The 9,546-nt window shown below is 44.9% G+C and overlaps 1 long non-coding RNA gene across 1 annotated transcript; it reads left to right on the top strand.

Annotated features, from left to right (window-relative positions):
- The first annotated feature begins 559 nt into the window (after positions 1-559).
- LOC308465222 lies at positions 560-3,650 on the top strand. Its single transcript, XR_013980367.1, has 3 exons — positions 560-1,101; positions 2,867-2,906; positions 3,261-3,650. It is a non-coding gene; the product is annotated as an uncharacterized lncRNA (long non-coding RNA).
- The last annotated feature ends 5,896 nt before the right edge of the window (positions 3,651-9,546 follow it).

The raw sequence follows: 9,546 nt of genomic DNA, 5'->3' as shown, positions 1-9,546 counted from the left end.
TAAGGGGTGATATGATAGCCATGTTCAAATATATAAAAGGATGTCATATAGAGGAGGGAGAAAGGTTGTTTTCTGCTGCTCCAGAGAAGCGGACACGGAGCAATGGATCCAAACTACAAGAAAGAAGATTCCACCTAAACATTAGGAAGAACTTCCTGACAGTAAGAGCTGTTCGACAATGGAATTTGCTGCCAAGGAGTGTGGTGGAGTCTCCTTCTTTGGAGGTCTTTAAGCAGAGGCTTGACAACCATATGTCAAGAGTGCTCTGATGGTGTTTCCTGCTTGGCAGGGGGTTGGACTCGATGGCCCTTGTGGTCTATTCCAACTCTATGATTCTATGAGAGTATTGGTCCTGGGATGAACACAACAACTGAAGGTGGATGGATGAATACTTCTGATGATGGTAACGGATTGATGCGATCAACACTGGCGGCAGGATTTATAGCGAGGCTGCTTGTGGCACTCCACCACCACTTGAACCCCCAAAGCCTCCATAGCGCCCATAGATCCCACTGAGCACAAAGGCATTGTAGGCAGCACCAAAGCTAGGATACATTTTGGAGTGATGGATCCTGGATCTGAACAGATGATGAGCAAATATTCATCCAGTTTATTGACACATTCATGATGATTCACACATCCAATTTATAACAAAACAACAACAACCACAACAACAAGCCCTACCACCAGCAGTGAAGACGCAGAGGAAGAAGGGGAGATTACAACACAATCTGCAAGTTCTTTAAAAACATCCCCTATCATTAAAAAATCCCAAGCCAGCTATAGTGCAGCAGTCTAGTATTGGAGGCCTCTTGGTGGTGTCAGCAACGGGTTTGTCTCCCTTGTGTCCTCATGAGATGGTCTTCCTCCAGGCAGCTGCCTGCTTTTGGAACACGTGCCCCACTGAAGTGTGTCTATCATCCTTATGATTATCTTTCAGAAAATATCTAAAAGCATTCTTCTTTACCCTTGTCTGTTCCTGCAAACCCTGAAATTATTACATTCTCATGCTTTTCTTTTATGTTTCTAGGAGTTGAAGGTTGTCCAGACCCCTCAGAATAAACTTTGAAGGGTTTGAGAGCACAGGAAACTCAAAGAAATGTAAGATATTAATTCTGTTATATATTTGTGTCCTTCCCTTTCTCGTACACAAACCCTTTCTCTGGATGGGACCATTTTATGTTGTGTTTACCATATGTTGTTGATTATTAAAATTTAATATTATAAAAATGTTTAATAATAATAATAATAATAATAATAATAATAATAATATTTTTTACGGCCATAGGCCCATACAGATAAAAACAAGACATAAATAACAGCTTGTGCACGTGGGTAAAAACAGCCGCTAAAACACCACTGTAACAATAAAATACTATGAGATGGAATGACATACTGCGCCTTAATTAGCTTGTAGTGCTCCTTGGCAACGCTTTTGGGTAAGGACAGCGACCAGAAACCTAGCCACTTTCAGGGTCGTATGGGTATCTGTCAGGGGTTCAGGGACAGAGGCACAGGGTAGGCAGGAGATGGAGAGTGATGGGGATGAATCCCAGGACAGCGAGGAAGAGGATGACAATGACTCTAGAGATTCCATGAGTCTTTCCAGAGAATCAGAGGATTCCCAGAAGGGGGCGCCGGTGGTCAAGGCCAGGGGAGCCCCAGGGGGGACGTGTCAGGAGCAGGGGGCCAGCGGGGGATCCCAAAGTGGCAGCTGGGCGTCAGGACCAGCCTCCCCGCCAGAGTGCAGCGAAGGGGGTGGAGGTTCCAGTGTATCAGGGGAGGCGGCTCCGGCAGTAGAGAAAGGAGGGAGGTCGGAGCAAGCCACCCTCCTGGAAGGGGAGGGGAGTAGTGAAGGGAGTAGCGTAGCTGTCAAAAGGAAAGTTAGAGGTTGGGCGCGCGCGCCAAGTTCAAATGTAGAGGCGCGCGGAAGTACAGGGAGCCCGGAGGAGGGGCCAGGTCCCAAAGCCCGCAGGAGGGGGCAAGAGCAGTCTGATTCCGCGTCGGAGGAATCCAGGAGGGGCGAAACCCCAGCGGGCAGAAAGACCCTGCGGAAAAGGAAAGAGAGAAAGAGGTGGAGCAGCGCAAGCCTCTTAAACTGGTGCAGGGGAGGGACGGATTCAGAAGGGACTTCAGCGGTCTAAGCCTAACAGACGTAGGGCTGCGCGCCTCGGATCTGAAGCAAACAATGAACTGCAATAAACACTTTTGTATATAAGAAAAGAAAGGCGTTGGTCTTTTGTGAGCTGAGACTTGAGGCAGCCCTGACAGTATCCTTATCCTGCAAGATTTGGGCAAGGTGGAATTTTGGTGGGGTACCCTCTAGTTTCTGCATGATTGATCCCAACAAGTTTGCCCGTGGCACGTTGAACAAGGGGCAAGTGAACATAATGTGCTGAAGCGACTCCGGCGTCTCCTTATCACATTCGCACATGGCAGAGGCTTGGCCCTTTGAGAATCTATGTCTCAGGACACTGGAGGGAAAAACGTTAAACCTCACTTTGGTGAAGGCCAGCCTATGGGCAACAGTCGAAAGGGAGGAGAGGTATGATGGAACGCAGTAAGTTAAAGTAATACCAATGTTCTGGGGCGAACATATTCCATGCTACTGTTCATCTTCATGTTTGGTTGGAATCTCATAATACTCAAAAAATCCAATTTCTTGTAATATTAACTTTTTGCTTCAACTCCCTGCCCCTTGACCAAACTAGCTGATCTTGATGCTATTTGGAATGCAACAACTTCATGGCAGCCACAGGTTTCCCATCCTTTCTCTAGCAATAGAAAGCAGATATGAAATGTATATGGCCTCATAATCACCTCTTCCTTCTTCACCCCCTTTCCCTTTTATGCTCTGCTTTTTCAGTTGCAAAGCTAAACTTGCACCAAGAAGCTACCCTCTTCATGTTTCATTTTGTTTTCATTTCTGATTTTTTGCAACATGTTCTAGGAGCCCTGCCAAATACACTTTGGAGAAAGAAACGCCTGGCATCTCAAGGTAAGGCAGGAAAGGGGCCCTGCTGAAAATTAGGAGAGCCCCCAGCACCAGTCCGTGTGGATCAGGAATAGGGTGGCGGTATCTGTGAGCCTCCAGGTGTTGCTGGACTCCAACACCCATCAGGCCCAGCTGGCACAGGCAATGGCCAGGAAGGATGGGAGTTTTAGTCCAGCAACTATGGGAGGACCATCGATATTCCCCGTCCCTCCTACAGACAGGCCTGAACTAGATGGAGGATTGCTCTGACTCCATACGAAAGGAGTCTTCCTTCATAGCCAAAGTGCCCGTAGGAAATGAGAAAGAAGATGAGCAAGGAGAGGCAGGTCTGGGTTCAAAGAAGGGGAAAGAGAGAGTGAAGTTTGGAAAGGAAGAGGCAGCAAAAGGCATGGAGATCTCTCACTTACCAAGGTCTCAAGAGAAGTACTCAGGTGCAGGTGAGAGGAGCTGTTGTTAGAATCGTGGGCAGCAAGTCCTTTTATACAATTCCAGAACTGCAAGTCCCTCCCTTGTAGATGAAAACTGCCTTCAGGTGTCCTACCCTCCCTGACTAATTGTTGGACATGGACTTCATCCAGCCATTCCTGAGCCGCCCTGTATTCATTAGCATGTGTTTTATCCAATTCCATTCCCCTTTCATTATCGTCCTATTTACTCTTTTTGATGACTAATTATGATACTTTTTACAATAGGTGTTGCCCCTGCTTCCTAAAGAATGTGTGCATGTCAGGGTTACAAGCCACTCAAGTCCACTCAATTCTAGAGACTGGTGTAAAGCCCATCTTCCCAGGCATGGGTGGTTCCATCTGGTTCATAGAAGACCTTCTAAACTTCCCTTTAAAAAAAGTCTTTGAAATTGAATTCACTCTGGGTGGCTTCCAACTGAATATTAAAAACAATACCGCATCAGACTTTAAAAACTTCCATAAACAGGGCCGCCTTCAGTTGTCATTTAAAAGTAAAATAGTTTTTTATTGCCTTGACATCTGCTCGGAGGGCGTTTCACAGGGCGGGTGCCACTACTGAGAACGTCCTCTGCCTGGTTCCCTGTAACCTCTCTTCTCGCAGTGAGGGAACCACCAGAAGGCCCTCGGTGCTGGACCTCAGTGTCCGAGCTGAACGATGGGTGTGGAGACAGTCCTTCAGGTATACAGGAGTGAGGCCATTTAGGGCTTTAAAGGTCAGCACCAACACTTTGAATTGTGCTTGGAAACATACTGGGAGCCAATGAAAATCTTTCAGGACTGGTGTTATATGGTCTCGGCAGCCGCTCCCAGTCACCAGTCTAGCTGTTGCATTCTGGATTAATTGCAGTTTCCGAGTCCCCTTCAAAGGTAGCCCCATGTAGAGTGCATTGCAGTAGTTCAAGTGGGAGATAACTAGAGCATGCACCACTCTGGCAAGACAGTCTGCAGGCAGGTAGGTTCTCAGCCTTCATACTAGATGGAGCTGGTAAACATCTGCCCTACCACAGAATTAACCAGCGCCTCCATGGACAGCTGTGAGTCCAAAATGACTCCCAGGCTGCGTACCTGGTCCTTCAGGGGCACAGTTACCCCATTCAGGACCAGGGAGTCCTCCACACCAGCCTACTCCCTGACCCCCAAGAACAGTATTTCTGTCTTGTCAGGATTCAACCTCAATCCATTAGCTGCCATCCATCCTCCAACCACCTCCAGACACTCACACAGGACCTTCACCGCCTTTACTGGTTCTGATTTAAAAGAGAGGTAGAGCTGGGTATCATCCGCATATTGATGAACACCCAGCCCACACCCCCTGATGATCTCTCCCAGCAGCTGCATGTAGATGTTATGTGTAATCCCCATCTTTCAAGTCTGGAGCAGCTTTATCTGTTTCTTTTAGAAGCCATTTAAAGTTTCCCTACATATGTTTCCTTTAAACAAAGCCCTCTAAATTGAATTCAGGGGACATCAGCCTCAAAGGGAGCTTGCCTGTGTGGCCTGGCTGTTGGTCCTTCTATCTCAGTATTATCCTCCCCTTTATGGCTGGGAAGTGGAGGATTCAATCCTGACTGGGGGTCTCTTCTGAAGTTTGTCTTTCTGCCTGAAGCTCTACTTTCTTTTCCTCCTCCTTGTAATTTCTGAATTTGATCATTGTGGTTTGCAGAGCTTTCATTGGTTGTATTAATAAATATATCATTTTCACCTTCATGATGCTTCATTGTGAGTGGCGGGGTGTGTGTGTGTGAGGATGACAAATATCTACAAAAAATAATAACAGAACACTGAATGACTTACGGCATGGAAATATGGCAAAATGAGCTTGCGAATGAGAAAATGAGAACCTGAACCTGAAATTCTTTGTCCATCCTTTCATACAAAATTGCAAGACAAGACTTTCAGTCCATCTCTGTGCCCATCCTCACATCCAAAAGAGAGAGACGGGAGTAGGATAAACCCATTGCTTCTTTTCCCCAATAACAACTAGTGGCTGTGCCCCTGCTGTCACCTGAAGGAGAGACGCCAATCATGGTTGCACAATATACAAACATGGATCAGAATAGAGCTGAGATGGCATTCATGAAACATGCCAAAATCTGAAATGATGCATCAATTACTGCAACCCAGAACTAATGCTGATGAAAGCAACAATACACCAAGCATGAAAGAGCAACATCACAAACCAATTAGCAGGAACAGAGTGAATTTCCAAAATGAGCTGCTGCCTCCATCTCAAGCTGAACCACAACTGCAATTGAAAATCAAACCTTTTTCAAAATAGCACATGAAATACCCTCAGATAATATGAATGTGTAATCATTTTGGCCAGCATACACATAGCAATTATAGTTTTTCAGGACTGACTCAGTACCTCAAAGCTCCTAAGTGACTGTAACACCCATCCCTTCCCTATATCAGCATCTTTTTCATAATCATTTATTTCTCTTTTATCCTATGTCATTTTGTAAAGGTTGCATGAAAGCTTCCATCCACAACAGGGTCATTTTCCCAAAATGAAAAATACAGAAGTATACATGGTCACAACATTGAGATTGCTGGCAATGAAACTGATTTAATATTTTGTCAGCATTTTTCATATGCAAGCCTCCTGGAGAAACGCTGGTTGACACTGAAATTGCCCCCCCCCCCCAATGTACAGCTCCATTGATTCTTTGTGATGGGTTCCAGTCTGGCTGGCAGATAGCGGTCCTGAACTCTCTGCAGAAATTGGGCCTTGGTTCTCAAGCCATCTTAAATTTGGGATTGGATCAAGCAAGATCCGTGGTCAGGCAAATAATTATGGACATAGATAGACAACAGGACTCCTTGAGGTCCCCTGAGTACATAATTGCAGAACACAAGAGATATTGCTGTCCCGACAGCACACCTCCCTTTCCTCATATCCAGAAATGCAAGAAGGGCCTTTACTCTTGCCAGAAGTTTGGCTCTGCCCTCGCTGGTTCTGGAATAAGGTTACCAGATTTCTATACACTTTTTTGGAAAGAGAAACAAAAAGTTATGAAAAAATATTTAAAAATACATATTAAGAAGTAGATAGATAATTTATTACCGTCAAAGGCTAGCTCACATAACATAACACAATAAAAACAACGTTCATAAAGATAAAATATACAGTTGGATCAGATTGCAGCAATAGCTCATGAGTTAAAATTGAGATATATACATACACCGTCAAAAACTGAGATTTGGATTACCATAAAGGGCAACTTCAGCATTTCCCTAGTAAGCTATTTTATTCTAGAGGATGATCTGTGCCTACAAATCTCGGCGCAGAATCTGGCTACCGGCCAGGTCGTCTTATGATCTTTGAGTAAGAGGAGAGAATTAAGTTTAGACTTGTCTGAAAGATCGGCGAGCCTCTTTAGCAAAGGATCAATGGTGTCTCTATGAATCTCAACATAAAAAGGACATCTAAAAATATATATGTTCGAGGCTTACTATTTCCCCCAATGAGCAGGTGCAAGTTCTCTGTGCATATGGGACCCTTCTACAGGAGCCTTCCAGGCAAAAATCACAAGATGAAAAGGATGGTCGCCAGATTCTGCGTGCAGAGATTTGTAGGCGCAGAACACCCCCAGGAACAAATAGATCGCTAGGAAAACTGCCGTGACCAGCCTCCTGGGTGTCCTAGGGGCAAACTGCATGTTAGTTTAACCTTAAGTCTTTTTGTGTTCATGCGACTATTTTAATTTTAATCTATAAGCTGTTATTGTATAATGTTTTAAAATGTCTATTTCACTCTTGTGAAAGCAGTCTCAGTTGTGCTTCTTGAACTGGTCTTTGACCGTAACAATAAATTATATAATAATGCTGAGTTGTTGCAACAGAATGGCGTTCCCACCTTTTTTAGAAATGGGAGGGAAACGCAAGCTCCTGACCCAGTCGCTTCTGTGGACTTCTCCTGTGCCTGCCTGGCTATCAGGTCAGAATCCAGCTGACCCCTAGACTCTTCCTTCCCCAGACAACACAGGGGAGGGGAGAAGCATGAAGAGAATGAAGAAGCTAGAACTTTCTTTATGTATGCAACAACAGCAGCAAGAATACTCATCGCAAAGTATTGGAAGACACAAGAACTTCCCACGCTGGAGGAATGGCAGATGAAACTTATGGACTATATGGAATTGGCGGAAATGACTGGTAGAATCCGTGACCAGGGAGAAGAGTCGATGGAGGAAGACTGGAAGAAATTCAAAGACTATCTTCAGAAACACTGCAAAATTAAGGAATGTTAGAGTGATGTTGGACTGAAAACAAGTGGTTTCCAGCTGTACAGGTTAAAGTTAAGGATAGATTAAGATTAAAGATCAAGATTAAAGATGTTTTAAGAAATGGAAATTTGATAATAAAAGGGAAAAATTTAAAGCTAAATGACATTAAGATCAATGATTAGGTTTAAAAAAGTTGAAGTTATATATTTTAACGTTTTATTAAATTAAAGATTGGGATTAAAAAAGTGGAAAAGAAACTGCTGGACAAATAATGTGGATTGGAATACAAAAGAGGGAGGTATGAGGAAGTCCAGAAAATAAGTAATTTAAAATTGGAAATGGAAAAGAGAGTTTGTTTTTAATTGTTATGTTTTGTGTTTTTATTGTTAAGTTATGTATTGTTTTTTGTGTGTGTTGTTTTTCTTTTTTGTTTGTTTAAAACCTTAATAAAAAAATTACTAAAAAAAAAGAAGAAGAAGAGAATGAAGAAGCTGGGGGGGGGGGCAACTGGAAAACACAGTAAAACAAAGATCATCAGAATGAAGATCCTGCAAATAGGATGAAGGAGAGGACTGGACAAAGGGGGAAACCCCACAACACAAGCACTCAAGCAAGGGTTTCTCTTTACACACAGAGAGAGACATGAAGACACGACCACCTTTGCAGCAGGCAGGGTTGGTCAGGAGAGACAGGGTGATTCCTCCCCTCTGCAGAGAATGTCGCAAGTTGAAGACCCTGCCTGTCTCCCATAGGGGGAGACATCCCTATCAGGAATGGCGTCCTCTTCCATCTGGTAAATAACCAGATACTACATGAGATAAGAGGCATCCTTTCCCTCCTTTCCTGTCAGCACCAATGTTATTGTGGGTTATTTTCAAAGCTATAGCCAACCTCCACACATTCTTATACTATGAGTGTCTTCCCAAACCTTGTAGATTCCACCATGTTTGGGCAATAGTAAGTCTCTCAGAAACAAGCAAATTTATCAGGAGTTCTCTTCTCCTAATGAACTTATGGACCCTTTCAAAAATCTGTAAGCTTTAACAGGGGTCAGTTACTTTTTCAGCCATGGGACAGTCCACCGTCCTTCAGACCATGTTGTTGGCCGGACTATTTTTTTTTTTGGGGGGGGAATGAACGAATTCCTATGCTCCACAAATAACCCAGAGATCCATTTATATAAAAGGACACATTCTACTCATGTAAAAACACGCTGATTCCCAGACCATCTGCGGGCCAGACTGAAAAGGGGATTGGGCCGCATCCGGCCCACGGGCCTTAGGTTGCCTACCCCTGATCTATAATATCAAAAATTTCTGAAAGTACTCCCGATACCGGAGTAATTTCTGAAAGTACTCCGGTGAAGAGTCTGGGAGCCCTCTCGCCGATTCCCCCATCTGCCCCTCCTTATTCCTGGTGTTGCACTGAATTGCTTCCCCATCTGCTGAGCTGCCTCTCTCCCTGCTGGGCCCTTCTCCAGCATCATTAGAGAGCCTTCCCTCCACCTCTAGCTCCGATGTCAGTTCCCTGATATCCACCTCCCCCCCAGGACCCCCTCCACCCCCGGCCCAACCTGTTGATCCAACTTCGTCCCTTTCTTTGGCCGACGATGCGGGGATCCCCCGGAAGGAGCTGTCGTCATCCTCAGAGGATTCGAAGCCCGCTTCCCACCCGTTCTGATCCCTTCCCGCGGGGTGGGCCTCCCAGTCTGATTCTTCTTCCTCCGAAACCTCTCGTCCCTCCTCCTCGGAGGCAGGAAAACCCACAAAATCCTCTTCATCGTCTGTGGTTCCAAATTGCTCCTCCCAGAATCTCACCAGTGGTTTGGGTTTGCCCGGGAACAGGCGGTGGAATTCCT

The sequence above is a fragment of the Podarcis pityusensis genome (assembly GCF_964106645.2).
Source record: "Podarcis pityusensis genome assembly, chromosome: 16".
Taxonomy (NCBI): Eukaryota; Metazoa; Chordata; class Lepidosauria; order Squamata; family Lacertidae; genus Podarcis; species Podarcis pityusensis.
The sequence above is the reverse complement of the archived record's forward strand: the minus strand, read 5'-3'. Positions and strand labels throughout refer to the sequence as shown.